The sequence below is a fragment of the Lactuca serriola genome, chromosome 1 (assembly GCF_051521515.1).
Source record: "Lactuca serriola cultivar US96UC23 chromosome 1, Lser_US96UC23_V15, whole genome shotgun sequence".
NCBI classification, from domain to species: domain Eukaryota; kingdom Viridiplantae; phylum Streptophyta; class Magnoliopsida; order Asterales; family Asteraceae; genus Lactuca; species Lactuca serriola.
Window position 1 is genome coordinate 214,818,393 of NC_136408.1, and position 19,945 is coordinate 214,838,337.

Below are 19,945 nucleotides of genomic sequence, written 5' to 3' on the forward strand. Positions count from 1 at the left end.
CTTTATTCAAATACTCTTATCATACTTTCATTAGAGTCTATCTGAAACATGCTTTAGTCAAGTCATTGGACTATAGCAATTTAACTTCGGAGACATTTCCAAGTCTCTTTTAATGGTTGGATCCTATTATTCACCAACCAACAATACCTCGGTTCGAACAACAAACATCTTGAGACCAGTGTACGAACTTACTTCCGATCCTTGCTAGGACTGCATCATAGGGATGTAGGTCGAACCTTAGAGAACATACTTCTATTCTTTACATGAGCAATCGAACTACGACTAGGTTCACCCATTCTCGCTCACAAATTCATTTTCTTTCTATATAACAGAATCATGTCGTCGAAGAAAGACGATCAACCCATCAACCAAACACCAACACTTCAGATTGATGCAGCTACCATTCAAGTTGCAGTCTCGGCTGCCGTGTCAGCTATTCTGACCCACATGAACGCTAACAACGCAAGTGTTAGCGGGATTGTTAGCAACAATTCCAATCCAAGTAGCAATCAAGCACCACAACGAGCAACAAACTACCACGAAACCTCGAGTCCTAAGACCAAGAGTAACAAATGGAAGTCATGGAATAAACCTAAGGACAAGTCGCTTCGAAGGGAGAACAAGAAGCAACCACTAGTAACAACCTTCACAGCCACGACATCAGTACCTCCTACTACCATCCCTTCGGACATCCCAACCGTCCCTAAACCAGCCAAACTTTATGCTGGAAATCTCCCAAAATGCATTCAATGCAGTTTTCACCATCATGGACCTTGTAGGGAGATGCAGTGCTCACAGTGCAACAGAAAGGGTCACACAAAGCGTTACTGCAAGAGCCTAGCAAGGCTGATGAACCAAGTGCCAAGCACTAGTGTAAACCAAGCTTGCTACGGTTGTGGCAAGGTAGGTCACTACAGAAAGAACTGCCCAGAGGCAGCAGATGCTGGCACAGACGGCAGTATGCTACTGACTACCACCGCAGGAGAATCTACTCCGGACCCACGTTAATGTAATTTAGGCGTTTTGTTGTAATAGACTTATGAACCATCCCAAAACTAGTGCAACCAGAGTCTTATCTTTTGTAGGATCCCGTCCATTTAGGGATGCTCGTGCTGCGTATACTTGTCTTTTGTAGTATACCTTGTTCGCAGCAATAGTCTTGTAGTAAATCTAAAAGTACATTAACTATGTTAATGGTTGCACTGTTGGGTTTTGTCTCTAACACCTTATGTTCAAATCTAATGCCTTTAGTTTCCATATGATTTCGACTTTATCATGTGACTCGAGTAAATTCGATCCTCGCAATAGCAGCTTCATAAGTACATATCTTTCTCCGTAATCGTCTTTTAGCGAAGCCGTCATATCAGAACATCGAGGTACTCGTGCATGGAGTACCTTATAGTTCTTTTCCTTTCCGAAGGAATCCCCACAGTATTACTCGTGCAGTACGTCAAGTTCAATTCAAGGATTCATACGGTTGATCTATCACTGAAGAATGTATACATGAGAGTGATATATAATCAATGTTCTACAGGTATAGAATTGATCATTCCACTTTAACTTCTTTTCCCTCGATGAAATGTGAGATTAAGGACGAATCAGTTATTTGACTACCTTTTCAATCTTAATTATATACGACTCGTATACAAGAGATTGTGATCATTGAACCATGTATGAATTCTAATATGAACTTCAGGACAGAGACTGTCCAAGAGTACGAGTAATTGCATTGGCATAGGAACAAAATTAGAACCCGGTATGACTCTTATAACCAGATCGCATTACAGTCTAAATACCTACGGAAGATACAAGAACAACCCGGACAACATAGTGAACTACTCAACAATAGAATTAGAAGACCAGGGTTATCACCCTTGAGAGCTCCGGTCTTATTCTTACCAGAAGTCGACGGAGTGCATCATATGTACCTCGACGACCGGAGACTTCATTAATATTTCCTTTAGAAATTGTTGTCTCTGCCTCGCATAGACAAATTGATTGAGTAAACACAGGGAAAGAATTACTTTCAGAAATTGACCTGAGATCCGAATATCACCAGTTCGAGTGATAGGGAAGGATGTCCTGAAGACTACCCTCCGAACTCGAGACAGGCATTTCAAGTCCGTAGTGATACCCCTCGGATAGGACCAATACGCCCATAGTATTCACGAGATAAATGAATGGAGTACGTCTTTCTTACTGGGATCAGTTCGTCATTTCTCCATGTAATGACTTACTTATCTAACCTAGTAGTAAGAAAGAACCCATAGGAACATTACCCTCGGAGATACTTTTCACAAAGTTCTCTGAACATGAGTTTTGGAATTAAAAAGTCAAATTTCCTTTGACAAACTATTAGTGATGTGGAAATTCTGGAGTACTCTGGCAAATTATCCAAAAACGTTGGGAATTTGTCAGCACCGTAGTCACCGACGGAAAATTCGCCAAATATTAGGTCTTACAGACCTGCTATCATAGTCATTTAGAAACTCCTCGTAAATTTCAGAAACCCTTGTTGACTTTGACCCAGTGAGGGGTGGCCCTTGACTGGGAAGTTAAGCATAGAAAGAACCATTGGAATTCCAAGTGAGAGACCAAATTCTTTAAGAAAACTCACTCTGGGAATGGCTTAATACGCTTCGTAAAGCGTGGAAAGCTAAATCCAATATAGTTAGGACCTCCGAGATTCTTACCAGAATCGGTCCTGCATCTCACAAACTAGACCTACTCCGCGAACTCAGTAACGTACATTTTACCCTTCGCGTCTCGAACTTGAAACAGTACCTTTCCGATAGGACTCTCGTAAGCTCTCTCGACGAGATCGAGATTAACGAGATCCTCACCTTCATATTTGAACCGTTGTGACCATCAACTGAGAGGTCTAGCGGACGAAGCAACACCATCCCCCTTTAGTGAAGGTTCGTTGGGATACCAACCGAGAACCCGATTTCACTTAAGGGCATGAGAACCAATCGTTTAGGAAATTCACCTAACGACTCGATCACTTCTACCTACTTCCTTGCCTAAATTCTAATTTCGGGACGAAATTCCCTTTAACAGGGGGATGATGTGACAACCCGAAATTGCCATTCTGAACAAACCATATCAAGCCAATAGAAGTTAGAATAGTTACAGAGAAATTTCCAGACTTTGGGTATAAGTTTGAGTAATTCAGGTTTAACACTTAAGGAGATATCAGGAGAGTGAATGCACTAGGTGTTTGTGCAACACTGTTATTCCAATACTCTATGATATTAGAGTTCATTCCAATACTCTTAGGACTATATATAGAAATCTGAGCCATATTCATTCATTAGTTATATTTCCAACTAGAGAAAAGCCATTTTCTCTCTCACGGATCTTCGGGTTTTTATCCCAAATCGTGAGTACCCATCTCTAGTTGTTTTATATAGCTTAGATTGTTCTTATAACATCCAAAATCGGATCAAAATCCCAAGATTTGGGAGTTTACCACTCAAGAACACTTGGAGAGTAAACTCCATTTTAGGGCCAAATGTGTGCCCAATGTCCCTCAAAGCCTTGGAACTCAACATAGGGACTACCATTACATGTTTAGACCACAAAATCACAACAAAACAACAAGATTTGTGAGTTTACCGCCCAAGAACACCTTGGGGAGTAAACTCCTTTTGAAGGGCCAAATGGTGCCTAGTCCTTCCTTAAGCCATGACACTAGTTTGGACTTGTACACTAATGAGTTTAGGGATAGAAAACAACCTCAAAACATTAAGGAAATGGTGTTCACGGCCAAGGAAGTTCTTGGCCCGTGAACTCCATATTAGGGTGCCAAAATGCCGTAAATACCTTCATTAAGCAAAGAGACAAACATAACACTTTACCTTGATGTGTCTAGGACCCAAAACAATGAAAATATCAACACGCATGAGTGTTTTCGGCCGCAAACACATGACCAATTGGTCCATAGGCAGTAAACTAAAGTTAGGGGTGTTTTGATGCCACAACCACTTCCAAAGGCTTAGGCTTGAAATTAGAATGCTTCCTTATGCCCTTTAGGACCCTCATAAACATAAATGGGCATGAGTTTATGGTAGTAAACTCAATTGGGCCGTGAACTCCTTAGAACTTCAAAGAAAGTGGGTTTTCTTCATCCTAGGTTAGAGCTAATGTCCCTAAATCATTCCCTAGCCTTCAAACTTGCATTCCCACATGAGTAGCCACGAGTTTACGACCGTAAACTCCCTTGGGCCGTGAACTCTGATGGGTTTTGAGCATTCTAACACTTCCTAAGTGTACATGCAACCCTAATAGCCTTGGATCTATGTTTGTCTAATTATCATGCAAAGTTGAATTCCAAGGTTATATTCCTATCTAGCATACATGGGGAACAATTTTAACTTGAATAATAGATAGAATAACTTACCTTGTTGTTGCTTGTGTTCCTTGAAACCTTGTGAGCCTAGCACCCCAAGTGTGATGCCTCAAATGCTTCACACAACACCAAATGCTCTTGGAAAGACTCTTGAGATAATACACACTTCTCAAAATCGGCCAAGCCCTCTAGTTTCCTTAGTGTCTATAAGTGTAGCCGATTTTGGTGGAGAATATGCTTCTTATATAGTGTTGACACATCTAGGGTTACACCATGTAAACCCTAATGTGTCATGACTCTTCATTTCCATGACCCATGGGTTTGTAACTCCCATGGAGCATCCATGGAGCATCCTATGGGTAGAACCCAACTTGATAATCCATGGAGCCTCTTAGCCCACTATACAAGATATGGATGATTTACATAATCAACCCATATATTTAATTAGTTATCCTTTGATCACTTAATTAATTCCAAGTTAATTCTTGATCAAACTAATCAAATAATATTATTAATATATTACAACTTATAATATATTAATAATCTCCAAGTGTTATTCCTCTCATTTAGTCTAACCAATTTCATGGTGCCATGCAACCCAAATGGACCATGCCGGGTCGGGTCGGGTATAAGCCCGAAATAGTTATGGACTTAGACACCTTATCCAACAGTCTCCCACTTGGATAAGTCTAATAACTATATCTTCTAGTACTTCAGGAACCGACCGGCAATCGTAGCTCTTTCAAGGTTTCTCAGAACTGAGAAGATGATGGTACGCCATTTAAGATAAGTGATCATATAATCCTCTATTCTAGATATCAGCCGGACAAATACATGGAACATTGTCTTGCTTATTGTCCAGCATTTGTTTCCCGATTTCCAATTTGTTTGACATAGAACTTAATTGAACACATCAACTTAGTTCTGACCGGGCCCGGTACATAGGTCAAAACAAAATCATCGAGGGGCCCAGATATCAGGTTCTAATCCAAGAAGGAACAGATAAACTTTGACTCATATGTTTGTTCTACCACTCATTGAATTACACACAAAAGTACGTTTTATAACATCGAGTTACCAATGTGGTTTCGTACAGTCAATGCATGACCAACTTGTAAGTAACAAATCATATCTCTAGGTTTGAAGACTTATACGATATTACCGTCTCACGATCACTCGAGATAGAATTCCATGAAGTGATTCCAGTGAGCGTGGGTTGAGTCCAATGCTCAGAACTTATGAGCACTCATGATTGCTGTAGCCTTGTCCAAGACCTCTACAACCAAACATGACAGTCTTGATTCATATCTACTTCCAACATATGACCGACTGTGGAGGTTTGAATAATATGTTATACCAAACAAAAATTATTCTGGAAGTCAAAACATGCAAAAGAAATATAGTAAACGATCGACAAGAGATAGCAACACTTTACTCATAAATAAAACTCCTTTTATTCATCATCTAATGTCAATTACACTTTACAAATTTCTGGGTTATCTAACTACTGAATCTAATATCATCCTTCAGCCCTATGCTCCGAGCATGTTGGAGATGCTTAACCCGAGTCAGTCCCTTTGTGAGGGGATCTGCCGGATTCTCATCTGATGATACCCTCTTTGCCACGAGGAGTCCTTCTTCGATCCGATGTCTGATGAAATGGTATTTTCTGTCGATGTGTCTGGATCTCCCGTGATCCCTTGGTTCCTTGGCTAAGGCAACAACACTTTCACTATCACAGAAAATTTCCATTGGCTCTTTAATAGCTGGTACAACTCCAAGGTCTCCAATGAAGTTCTTCAGCCATATCGCCTCCTTCGCTGCCTCGCTAGCTGCAATATACTCTGATTCACAAGTAGAATCTGCCACTGTCTCTTGCTTGGAAATCTTCCAAGAAATTGCTCCTCCGTTTAGGGTAAAGACCCAGCCCGACTGAGAGCGGAAATTATCCCTATCAGTCTGGAAGCTAGCATCACTATACCCTACAACTCTCATGTCATCACTCCCACCGAGGGTAAGGACCCAGTACTTAGTCCTCCGTAGGTACTTGAGGATATTCATTACCGCAGTCCAGTGTGCCTTGCCAGGGTTCGCCTGATACTTGCTAACCATACTCAGGGCAAAGGCTACATCGGGTCGAGTACACGTCATAGCATACATGATCGATCCTACAGCCGAAGCATAAGATGTTCGACTCATTTCTGCTATCTCAGCCTCAGTGCTAGGGCTTTGTGTCTTACTCAATCTGGTGTTACTTTGGATGGGTAACTCTCCTTTCTTGGAATCTTGCATGCTGAATCTCTTCAGCACCTTATCCAAGTAGGTACTCTGACTAAGTCCAATTAGTCTTTTACTCCGATCTCTCAAGATTCTTATCCCTAGAATATAGGCAGCTTCACCAAGGTCCTTCATAGCGAAACACTTCCCAAGCCAGGACTTTACTTCCTGCAGGGTTGGAATGTCGTTTCCTATGAGTAGTATGTCATCCACATACAATACCAAAAAGCTAACTATACTCCCACTAGCCTTGACATACACACAAGATTCATCTTCACTCCTAGTAAAGCCAAATTCCTTGACCTTCTCATCAAAGCAAAGATTCCATCTGCGAGGTGCTTGCTTCAATCCATAGATGGATTTCTCAAGCTTACACACTCTATTAGGGTACTCGTTGCTGACAAAACCCTCTGGCTGAATCATGTAAACATCTTCAGCCAACTTTCCATTAAGGAACGCGGTTTTGACATCCATTTGCCATATTTCATAGTCATGAAATGCAGCTATGGCTAACAGAACCCGAATAGACTTAATCTTGGCTACCGGAGAAAAGGTCTCATCATAGTCCACTCCAGGATTTTGAGAGAAGCCCTTTGCAACCAGTTTAGCCTTATAAGTGTGTACGTTACCATCCATGTCGGTCTTCTTCTTGAAGACCCATTTGCACCCTAGTGTCTTATGACCTGGTACATTTTCAACCAAGTTCCAAACTTGATTGTCATACATGGATTGTATCTCGCTATCCATAGCCTCTTTCCATTTAGCAGACTCGGGGCCTGCCATGGCTTCCTCGTAGCTGTTAGGGTCATCTTGACTTGCTAGTGTCCCATCACTAATAAGTGTCTCACCTTCTGCAGTAATATGGAATCCATAGTAATGCTCAGGTGCACTCCTAACTCTCGTGGAACGCCTCAGAGGGACAGGTTTGTCATTTGGCTCAACAGGAGTTTCCTCCTCAAGTTGAGGGCTAGAGTTTGAAGTTCCTTCACCACTTGATTCTTGAATTTCTTCAAGATCAATTTGCCTACCACTGTCTCCTTGGCTTATAAACTCTCTTTCTCGAAAGACTCCTCTTCTTGCTACAAAGACCACATTGTCACTAGGTCTGTAGAAGAGGTAACCAAAGGATTATTGTGGGTAACCGATGAAAATACACCTCTCGCTTCGAGGTTCGAGCTTATCATGAGTCTCGCGTCTCACGAAAGCCTCGCAACCCCAAATCTTGATGTGGTCTAGTTTAGGTACTTTACCAGTCCACATCTCGTGAGGAGTTTTGGCAACTTTCTTTGTAGGGACTAGATTAAGGATATGGGCGGCAGTCTCTAAGGCATACCCCCAGAATGAGATTGGTAGCGAAGCTCGACTCATCATGGAACGAACCATATCTAACAAGGTTCGATTACGCCTCTTAGCCACACCATTCAACTGTGGTGTCCTGGGAGGTGTCAATTGTGAGACAATCCCACATTCCCTAAGATAGTCGAGGAACTCTGAACTAAGATACTCACCACCATGATCGGATCGAAGCATCTTAATGTTCCTGCCCAATTGATTCTCGACTTCCTTTTTAAATTCCTTAAACCTCTCGAAAGTCTCGGACTTATGTTTGATCAAGTAGACATATCCATATCTACTGTAATCATCAGTAAAAGTCAAATAATAACGATTAGCATCCCTTGTGGCATGTTTGAATGGTCCACACACATCCGTGTGTATAAGGTCCAACAAACCTTCACCCCTCTCACATGAACCTGTGAAGGGTGACTTTGTCATTTTTCCAAGTAAGCATGATTCGCAACTATCATCTGACTTTAGGTCAAACGACTCCAAGACTCCATCCTTTTGGAGTTGGCCTATGCGTTTCTTGCTTATATGTCCAAGACGACAATGCCATAATGATGCTTTATCCAAGTTATTATTATTAGTAGAATCAATACACAAAACATTATTTCCTAAGTTATCTACAACAGACACAGCTTCATACACACCATCATAAGGTAATGCTTTAAAATAAAGAACATTATTAAAGAAAGCATCAATAGAACCAACTTCATTATTAAATGAAAAGGTAAACCCTTGTTTGTACAAAGCATGAAAGGAAATAATATTTCTTGCCATTCCTGGCGAGTAACAACATTTATTCAAATCTAAACTAAACCCACTACTTAGCGATAAAGTATAAACTCCAATCTTGGTAGCAGGTATAGCTTTCCTATTCCCCATGATCAAGTTTATCCTTCCTTGCTCCACATCCTCACTTCTTCTTAGTCCCTGCAAGTCACAACAAATGTGAATACCACAACCGGTATCAAGGACCCAAGAATTAGAATGGGGTGAGTTATTAGAAATGATAGCGTAAATACCTGCATGGTTGGGTTTGACTTTCCCATCCTTCACATCTTGCTGGTATTTTGGGCAGTTCCGCTTCCAATGAGATTTTTCATGGCAATAGAAGCATTCAGCCACTTTTGGGTCAGAAGAAGGAGTAATGAAACCTTTCTTGGTTCCACTTGAAGAAGAGCCATCAAGGGTCCGAGCCTTGGTACCCTTCGAAGATCTCCTCCTCTTCCTCCCTCGACTTTTCCCGATTGCCAAAACCGGAGTTGAGTTTGGAGTAGGAGTGATAGCAACCGACTTCCCCTTAAGACCTGATTCTGCGGTCTTGAGAAGTCCCTAAAGTTTGCTGAGGGTGACTTCTTCCTTGTTCATGTGATATGTCATGCGGAATTGATCATAGCACGATGGTAAGGAATGCGAAATAATATCTATTGCAAGATCCTCCGGGAAGTTCACATTAAGCTTCAGCAAACGATCCACATACCTTTGCATTTTCTGCATGTGGCTCGTGACGGATTCCCCGTCCTTCATCATGGTTGTTATCATGGAGCAGATGATTTCATACCTCTCTTGCCTTGCACTTTGATGGTATCTTTCCATCAAATCTTGGTGCATTTCATAAGGGTAGAAATCCTCATAAGACTTTTGGAGTTCCGCTGCCATCGTGGCCATCATGATGCATGCCACTTTCGTAGCATCCCTTTCATGTGCCCGAAAGTCAGCGATCTCCTGAGGAGTTGCAGTGGTCTCATCAATCTCCTTGAGCTCCTTATCAAGGAAATATTCTTTGTCCTCGTAGCGGGTAATCATCCTGATGTTTCTGATCGACTCATTGAAGTTGGATCCATCAAAGGTGACTTTCCCACACAAGTTCATAAGGGTAAAGGAGCCATTAGGATTAGAGCCAGAAGCATTGTTGAAAGACATCTGAAGAAAAGAGAACAAGATTAGTTTAGATATAAGAGAGTCCTTAATAAAACGCCCAAATGTAATATTAAGGCTAGGATCCAATCACAATATAATATAACTTAGAAGAGGTATGTCGTAATCTAAGCTATGTCATATTTGAAAGGTAGGTGAATGACGATTCACCAATTTCCACCATGAAAACCGCAATATTTAAGTATTAGGTTTTTTTTAATGGTTCTTAGAAATTCCTAGATTCTTTGAGATTCAATGAACTTTTTCAAAGGCATGTTTCAATCTCGAGTGTGCCCTCCAAGTTTTGTGACTGGGATACCGAGGATCACAAAATGAGGTGTGAAGTAACCATGCAAATCACTTAGTACCCTTAAAGTTTATCACTCAATCGATGTGCCGGTAAACCACACACGCTCCATCGATACTATAATAAACCCTAAGTTACCCTTTACCTACCTTGTTAAGTCCAAATTAGTGTGCCGGTTAACCACACACGCTCCACCAACGACTTAATCAAAGTGGAAAGTGTAATTTCATGGAATAGCACCTTATTCACATTTTTCCTAAAGTAACTAAGATTTGGAATTTAATAAAACATTTAGTTACTTTATAATATTCATCATACTTTGAATGAGAATTTTTAAGTCCTTGTCTTACCCGTTCGGCTAACGACCCTCCACCGGTCAAGCAAGCAGTGGGTGAGAGTGGACACCCATTAAGTCACCATTTTATAGGCAACAACCTTATACCCACCTTATAGACCGGCTTCGTGAATGAGGCGTACTAGCGGTAAGACGACTTTGTTCTTATACATATATATATATATATATATATATATATATATATATATATATATATATATATATATATATATAATTATTAAATCATAATAATATAAGTATAAGGGTTGAATTTTAACTTTTAAAATTCTAGGGGTTGGAACTAAAGTTTTAATCTTAACTTTACTTGTTCCAAAACTTGAGGGCAAGTTTTGTAAACTTTCAAAACTTTTCATATCTTGTAACTTATGAGTTTAATAGAGTAATAAAATGAAGACTTTTCATTTTTCTAACTCTTGTGTTCTTTTAATGGTTTTTCAATCCAAGAGACTTTTGGTTTTCCATAACTTGAGGACAAGTTATGGACTCCATTAAATAACATTATGATCAAGAATTAATCTACCACATAGGTTACAAATAATTCCTATGATCATCTAAACATCATAAGAACAAGATCATGAACATGAACACTTTCATATACCAAAATCACACTTTAATCTTTGTAATTTTGATAACTAGTTGTTGTAAATGAATTAGAAAAGACATTACACCTTCTAAAACAAGTTTTTCAAGTACCAAAACAATTTAGGGTAATGTTTCTAATCCATTTCCAGGAACTGAGGTCGAAATTCTGCACTCTATCGACCCTACTCGCCGAGTACAAAAACCTACTCGCCGAGTAGGTTGAAGATACAAGTGAACTCGACGAGTCCTCCCCATGGACTCGCCGAGTCCATCAGTCAGACAGCAAGATTTTTCGACTTCCTTCAACTTTTAAGCACAAATAACAAACAAACAAGCCTAGGCTCTGATACCACTGATGGGTATTGAGCATTCTAACACTTCCTAAGTGTACATGCAACCCTAATAACCTTGGATCTATGTTTGTCTAATTATCATGCAAAGTTGAATTCCAAGGTTATATTCCTATCTAGCATACATGGGGAACAATTTTAACTTGAATAATAGATAGAATAACTTACCTTGTTGTTGCTTGTGTTCCTTTAAACCTTGTGAGCCTAGCACCCCAAGTGTGATGCCTCAAATGCTTCACACAACACCAAATGCTCTTGGAAAGACTCTTGAGATAATACACACTTCTCAAAATCGGCCAAGCCCTGTAGTTTCCTTAGTGTCTATAAGTGTAGCCGATTTTGGTGGAGAATATGCTTCTTATATAGTGTTGACACATCTAGGGTTACACCATGTAAACCCTAATGTGTCATGACTCTTCATTTCCATGACCCATGGGTTTGTAACTCCCATGGAGCATCCATGGAGCATCCTATGGGTAGAACCCAACTTGATAATCCATGGAGCCTCTTAGCCCATTATATAAGATATGGATGATTTACATAATCAACCCATATATTTAATTAGTTATCCTTTGATCACTTAATTAATTCCAAATTAATTCTTGATCAAACTAATCAAATAATATTATTAATATATTAGAACTTATAATATATTAATAATCTCCAAGTGTTATTCCTCTCATTTAGTCTAACCAATTTCATGGTGCCATGCAACCCAAATGGACCATGCCGGGTCGGGTCAAGTACATGCCCGAAATAGTTATGGACTTAGACACCTTATCCAACAAACTCATGGTAGTAAACTCATGTGAGTGCCTTTATACCTTCCTATGTTGAATCACATGTGATTCCAACACTTGGTCAAGGTGTTACCTAGTCCCGGAAGGTGTTTCCTTTCATATAGATGTTATAAACACTATATTCATGTCAATATGTGTCCTTATATGTTATTTGGGACTTATTGTGTCTCGGGACTTCATTTGTGGAACTTCTCATCCCTACACGTGTACCCACTAGAACCAATCACAACAGGTGAGTTCATACCCCTAAATGAATATTTTAGATGTTTTTAAATGCTTAATGGGGGGGATACATGTAGAAAACCGCAGGTTATTAAATCACTCATATGTATTTTATAATTGTGTTTTCATCCAGTAGATTTCATGTACTACAACATGTGATGCATGAAATGGTTTTCTATCTTAAAAATACATCGTTATCAAATGTATTACTTTTGAAATGTTTATTAAAATGACATCAAGTCATTGTTAATTATTGTTCAAAACTCTTAGATATCTTGCAAAACCATTATTTTTACCTTCCTGAGCAAAACTACTTGAACAACCAATTATTTTCCAGTTAATTATCATAGAGATAATTAGATGAAACAAAACATTATTTCTATTACAAGGAATCACACAAGAGTCAGTTCATTCATGAGTCTAAACCAGCACATTACCTGATGCATGAGTACATATACATATACTTACCTGATACATGAGTACGCTTACATATGCTTACATGATACATGAACACGCTTACATGAATACTTGTATCTCGGCTTACTAGGATGATTTATTAGTGCTTTCTGTGTAAATTTTCCTTTCTATCCCAGTTCAAAGGGATATCTAGGCGGGACTAACCATTCCGAATCCCAACTGATTAGCACCAGTGGTTGATGACCATCTACGGAGGTCTAGGGTTATTACTTATACTAGGTAGATCGATTTCGGGACTAACCCTTCCTGCCCTCTTCTGCTGCTACAGAGGATAAGTGGACAATCTTCGGATGTTCATTAGGTTATACTTTTCGCTTATTGCAATGCTGTGTTAGTCTTAGTACCCAGTGATAACACCTACATTAGTATTGCAATGGGGTAAAGGATGCTGATTCTTGATGGTAAGTTTTTTCAGCTGTCTATAGTCGATACACATACGAAACGAGCCATCTGCCTTCTTCACGAACAAGACCTGTGCTCTCCATGGTGAGAAGCTTCGCCTAATAAATCCCTTCCTAAGAAGTTCGTTAAGCTGACTAGAAAGTTCCTGCATCTCTGCTGGTGGCAGACGATAAGGAGATTTGGCTATTGGGGTAGGTCCTGGCACTAAGTCGATTTTGAACTTGACTTGGCGTTGCGGTGGTAATCCTGGTATTTCTTCTGGAAAGATTTTGGGAAAGTCGCGTATTTCTGGAAAGTTCTGAATGTCTTTCAGTTCTTGACTCGTGTCAACGATATGCGCAAGGAATGCATGATATTGCTTTCGTAAGCACTTTTGAGCTTGAATACATGAAATGATACGAACGTTCGTACTTGACTTGTCGCTATAGATAACTAGAGTTTCGTTGTTAGGGAGGTTAAGATGAACTGCTTTTTCAAAGCACATGATGTCGGAGCGAAGAAGACTTATCCAATCCATGCCGATTATGACGTCACAACTTTTAATTGAGACCGGTATAAGGACAATTTGGAATGAATGATCATCTAGAGTTAAAGTGCAACCTATGTATATGTAGTTAGTGCTTTCCGTTTTCCCGTTTGCCATTTCTAAAGTGAATGAATCCTCTAGTGCACATGCTTTTTGTTTAAGTAAGGTAGAAAATTTTTGGTTTACGAAAATCCTCTCCGATCCACTATTGAATAGTATGCAAGCATAAGAATTATCGAGGAGAAACGTACCAGTAACCACCATAGGATCAACTACGGCTTCCTCGTGGCCTATCGCCAAAATTCTTCCCACTCCACCAGCACTTCCTGCCTTCGGGCAGTCTCTCTTGAAATGACCAACCTCTCCACAACCGTAGCAAGCTTGGCCACAACAATGCCGGGGACTTGGTTAATTGGCCTCATCAGAGCCTTGCAGAATCGGGTAGTGTGCCCTTTCCTGTTGCAGTTAGTGCACTGCATTTCCCGGCAAGCACCATTATGATGGAAAGAGCATTTATTGCACTTTGGCAAATTCCCAGTATACTAATTCCTCGGCGCAGTAGCAGAAGGTGCAATCGGGACATGAACAGCCACTACTTGCTGCTTCTTGGCAGTCTTTTGCGTCTATTTGCCCTTTTTGTTATCCTAGAACTTTCGCTAGCTGTCAGTGGCTTTCGAGGGTTCTGAGATAGCCAGGGCTGTTGTCGTTGTCGGGGTAGGAACTCCATAATAAATGAGTCGCTGTACTTAGTGGGGTTTGAAACTAAGACATTCCCCTGAGATAGAGGCACTAGCCCCCAAATGTACCTCTCAATCTTCTTTCCCTCAGTGGGAACCATATTGGTGCATAGCACCACCAGATCACTGAATCTAACAGTGTAAGCCACTATATTGGAGCCCTTCATGGTCAGGCTCTAGAGTTCTTGTTCTGGTTTTTGAACCTCGCCCCTCGGGCAGTATTCTTCAATCATCAGCCCTTTAAGAGCTTCCCATCCCATATCATTAGCCACTATTAGAGTTAGTGACTTGACATGGCTATTCCACCACGTCTGGGCCCTATCACTGAAAGTGCATGCAGCAAATTTGACATTGCTTCCTTTAGTATAGGAACAGATCTCAAAGATTGATTTCGTTTTCCTGAACCATTGTGACAGAACAATGATTCCACCGATTCCATTGAAGATTTCAGGTTTACAGTTGGTGAAGTCTTTATAAGAGCTGTCACACCCCAAAACCGGAATGGAAGAAAACTTTCTGGGGCGGGGGACGTCATGTACAATATCACAACACAGAATAATAGTAAACAAGCAAACAACATCATTCATTTCATTAATCATGTATTTTAATACAAGTGTTCTGTATAGTTTATAGGACACCAAAAATATGAATCAAAATAAAATATGAGTCTTGAATGTGCTCCATCTTCTCAAAAGCTTGCAACGGTACCTGTCTACTGATGACCTGAGAATACAAGTTATTTTTAAAGAGTTTGCCAGCTTTAAAGATGGTGAGTTCATAATCATTTTAGTGTTGTTGTTTATATGAGAATCTTTGTAGATGTTTGAATGTATAAGTTTGTAAAAATTTGAAGATGTTTCTAAATGTTTGTAAATGTTTGTATCTCCTAGAAAATCCTATATATTCTACTAAAAGTAGCCTTTCACCAAGGCTCGACTGTTTTATATGTTCGTTTCTTTTAAAAGTGTGTAATTTTCCCAAGTATGACTATCATTTAACAAAATATAGTTTATACTTTACCGTTTATGTGAGAAGATCACAAATGTGAATGCAAATGGGAAAATAATATAGAACTGTAGTGTTGTATTATAGTAACTACTGTTGTACTAACTACCTTAAACTGGTTATTTATTAAGGTATAATTTGATTTGATTGAACCATACTATTGACTAAAAATACGACGATGAAAAACGTCGGAAGAAATGACATTTGGCACCCGTAGACCTGCAGGTCCCACTTTAGCTAGCAACAAGGTGTAGGATAGTCAATCCATTATAGATCTATAAGCAAATGCATGCTCTCCCTCTAGGAGACTCTGGATACAAAAGGAGCCATGGCAGTGATGACATGTCCCGAAACAGTGGTTCACGTTTATGTTATTGTATACTTGTATATGTATTTTATGTACTACCGTATTGTATGTTCTGTCGTATAGTGTATTGTATGTAATGTTTATTGTTACAGTATCCTTTATCTGTTTCTCATTGTAGTATGTTTGTATAGTTTCTCATAATAGTAAGTTCTCTTAGTTTCTCAACCTAGTATATTTTTATAGTTTCTCATAATAGTAAGTACTGACTCATTAATGAATTGACTCTTTGTATGTTTCATTGTACTAGAAGTAATGAGTAGTATCTTCCTATACTATACCTATTATAGTTTACTAGTCGAATTGTTTGTATGACTGGATGTATTGAACTAAGGTAAAAGTTTTTCATATCTACACATATATACATAATATATAACTAAGGATCAAACGACACTCGGACAAACAACAGGGTACTCTATGTCCACAACCAAACAAGGAACATGAAATAAAGCGAGTTATTAGTCCTAAGTCCTTCAAACCTTACTTATATAACTATATATGCATCAGATTTTGGCAATATATAAGTGTTGAAAGCTGTAAAAGAAAAGGTTTGGCATAAATTAAGAAGTTTAATAAAGAGTTTAGTATGTAAAAGAGTTTAATAGACATTTTGAAATATTTGAAATCCATAAGTTTGATAACAGTTTAAAAGTAATAGAAAATCTACCTGTTTGTTCTTGTTATTAATCACATGTGATTGATATAATAACTAGAATGTTTCAAATTCTATCCCCCCCACCCATAAAAGCTTTTAAAATCATTTAAAAGGTTGATTAAGCGATATGAACTCACCTGTAGTGAGTAACTCGGATGAAAGATCGATATAGGATTGTTGGGTGTCAATTGGAGACATGAGTACAACCGAATCCTATTAACCATATAATGACCTATATATGTATACAATCAGTTCTTATAACAACTAATTACTGAATTTGAACCACCTTAGGGACTAGTAAACACTCATATTGGAGTGTGACAACCATATATGATTGTCTATAAGGGGAGTATGGCTTTACAAAAAAGTATATGGTCAAAAAACAACATATTTGTGTGTGTGCGGACAAGGTGTGCGGCCAGGGTGTGTGTGCGGCTGCACACTCCCCATGAAGTGTGCCAAACGTAGTTTAAGGCCTTAGGACTCATCTAGGAAGGTTTCTTACTTCATGCTCTAGCCTTATATGGAGTTCATTGCCATGTTTGGACCTAAAAAGGGTGTGTGCGGCCACCATGAAGGTGTGCGGCCGCACACCCTTTATGAAGATGATAAAATCATGTTTTTCAAATATATAATCAAGTGTCTTAGCATATGATCAGATATGACAAGTGTATACACGTTATAAAGGCTTGAAAAGGGCGATTTAGGTTCAAAACTTAGTGTGTGTTCTTGGTTTTCTTGGTGATTTCGAAGATTTAACACCAAAAAGATGTTCTCGTGGATCAAAGCAAAGGGGAAGGCTAGTTAAGGTCATGTATGAGTTAATCAATGGATGAATCACTTACTTTTTTGAAGATTGAAATGAAACGTTGGATGATACTTGAGAGGATTCGAGTTCTATCCTTGAAGAACTGGAAAAGTGTTCAAAAATAACCAAGTGTTGAATATATAGGCAGGAGTTTGTGGCTGGGATGTGTGTGCGGCCGCACACACCTATGTGTGGCCGTACATTCAAGTGTGCGGCCGCACACTCCATATGTTGTAGTGTTTTGTCCGAATTTGCTTCATATGCATCAAGTTATCCCATTTCTAGGCTCCTACCTCGATTGTACTAGGTTTAGAACATTCAAATAGACCTTAAACAGTGCTAACAGATAGCAAAACGAGTCTAACTTTGATAGATTTGAATAAGCATACAAGATAGAAATTTCGAGTTGTCACATCATTCCCCGTTAGAGAGAATTTTGTCCCAAAATTAGAGTTAAAGCAATAAATAGTTACATATAACTAAGCGAAAAGACGATGATATTTCAGTTTCATTTGATCCTCGTGTTCCCAAGTGAATTCAGGTCCTCGCTTGCCGTTCCTGTGAACCTTGACTATCGGGATACGACTTTGCTTTGTTCGCTTGACCTCTCACTCCATGATCTCTACTGGTTCTTCCACGAAGTTGAGGCTCTCGTTGATCTCGATCTCGTCTAGTAGGATTACAAGAGTCTCATCAGATAGACACTTTTTCAAGTTCGAGACATGGAAAATAGAATATACGTTGCTAAGTTTGCGGGATAGGTTAAGTTTGTAAGCTACTGGGCCGATTCTAGCAAGAATCTGGAAAGCCCGATGTATCTTGGATTGAGTTTCCCATGCTTTCCAAAGCCTATGAAGCCGTTCCAGGGTGAGACTTTCAAAAGAACGCGATCTCCCACCTGGAATTCCATTGGTTTTCTTCGTTTTTCTATGTATGTCACACCCCAAAATCAAGAACGGCGGAAACGTTCTGGGGCGGAGGACGTCATGTACAGTATCACAACAATGAAAAGTAGTAAACAAGCAACAACATCATCCGTTGCATTAATAAAATAATTTTAATACGAGTGTGTTCTGTCAAATTATAATAGACACTAAAGTATAATCAAAATGAATGATGAGTCTTGAACGAGCTCCATCTTCTCTAAACCTTGCATCAGTACCTGTCTATGGCTGACCTAAGGATACAAGTAATTTTGAAAGAGAGTATCAGCTTTAAAGCCGGTGAGATCATAAATATTTTAGTGTCTTATTTTGTGTGTAAATACTTGTATGTATTTGAAATGTAAGTATTTGTATGAATGAACTGTAGTATTGAAAATGTATATGAACTGTAAGTATAAAAATGTATATGAATTGTAAGTATGAAAATGTGTGTAAAACAACTGTAAACATTTGAAAAACCCTAGAAATCCCTATGATTCTTACTATTATAAAAGAGGGTCTTCTACCAAGACCTAACTGCTTTGAATGTAGCCTTCTACCAAGACCTAACTGCTTTGAATATAGTCTTCTACCAAGACCCGACTGTTCTGAATGTAGCCTTCTACCAAGGCATCTAGTGTATGTGTGTGTCTCTTGTAAGTGTGTGCATATTCCCAAATCTGACTATCATTAACCAAAAATATAGTTTCTACATTACTGTGCATCGTGTGAATGTTCACGAAGTGAATGTAATGGGAAAATTAAATTGTGCTATGGTGTAGTGTCGAACTACAACCGTACCAATTACCTCAAGTCTACGGTAATTTTGTGAGTACTGTAGTATTTGTAATAAATAACTACATCGATACTCTTATTGCCTTATTTGAGGGATAAGGAATAATGTGATGGCTAGATCCCAAGCTATACGCTCCCCTGTCAAAGGGATTTTGGGACCTACACACGACCCCTGCATGTATGCAAGCCGTGAACATCCACATTACTATGATCATGTATACCCGATATAACTATCACAATTGTGTTGTGATTCATCGGTATAGTTAGATCCTGAACTTGTTCCATGCTATAGCATCTAGTGACGTGTGTCCTACGTATATGTAAGCGTACTCATTTATGTGTGATCATGTAATTGTACTCATGTAAGTGTAATCATGTAATTGTACTCATGTAAGTGTGATCATGTAATGTACCCATGTAAGTGTGATCATGTAATTTTATCTATGTAATAGTATAGTAATGTACTGTAATGTTCTGCGTGTGCTAGTTGTAATGTGTGTTCTTTCTCTGCCTAGTATGTATGGTAATGTACTATGTGTACTAGCTGTAATGTGTGTTCTCTCTCTGTCTAGTATGTATAGTAATGTACTGTGTGTACTAGCTGTAATGTGTGTTGTTCCTCTATCTAGCAAGTATTAACTCATGAATGAACTGACTCTTTGTATGTTATCACGTTTTAGTAATAGTTCTAGTATCTTCCTAAACTACCCATATGGTAGCTTACTAGTAATGTAACTAGTACGTATGAACA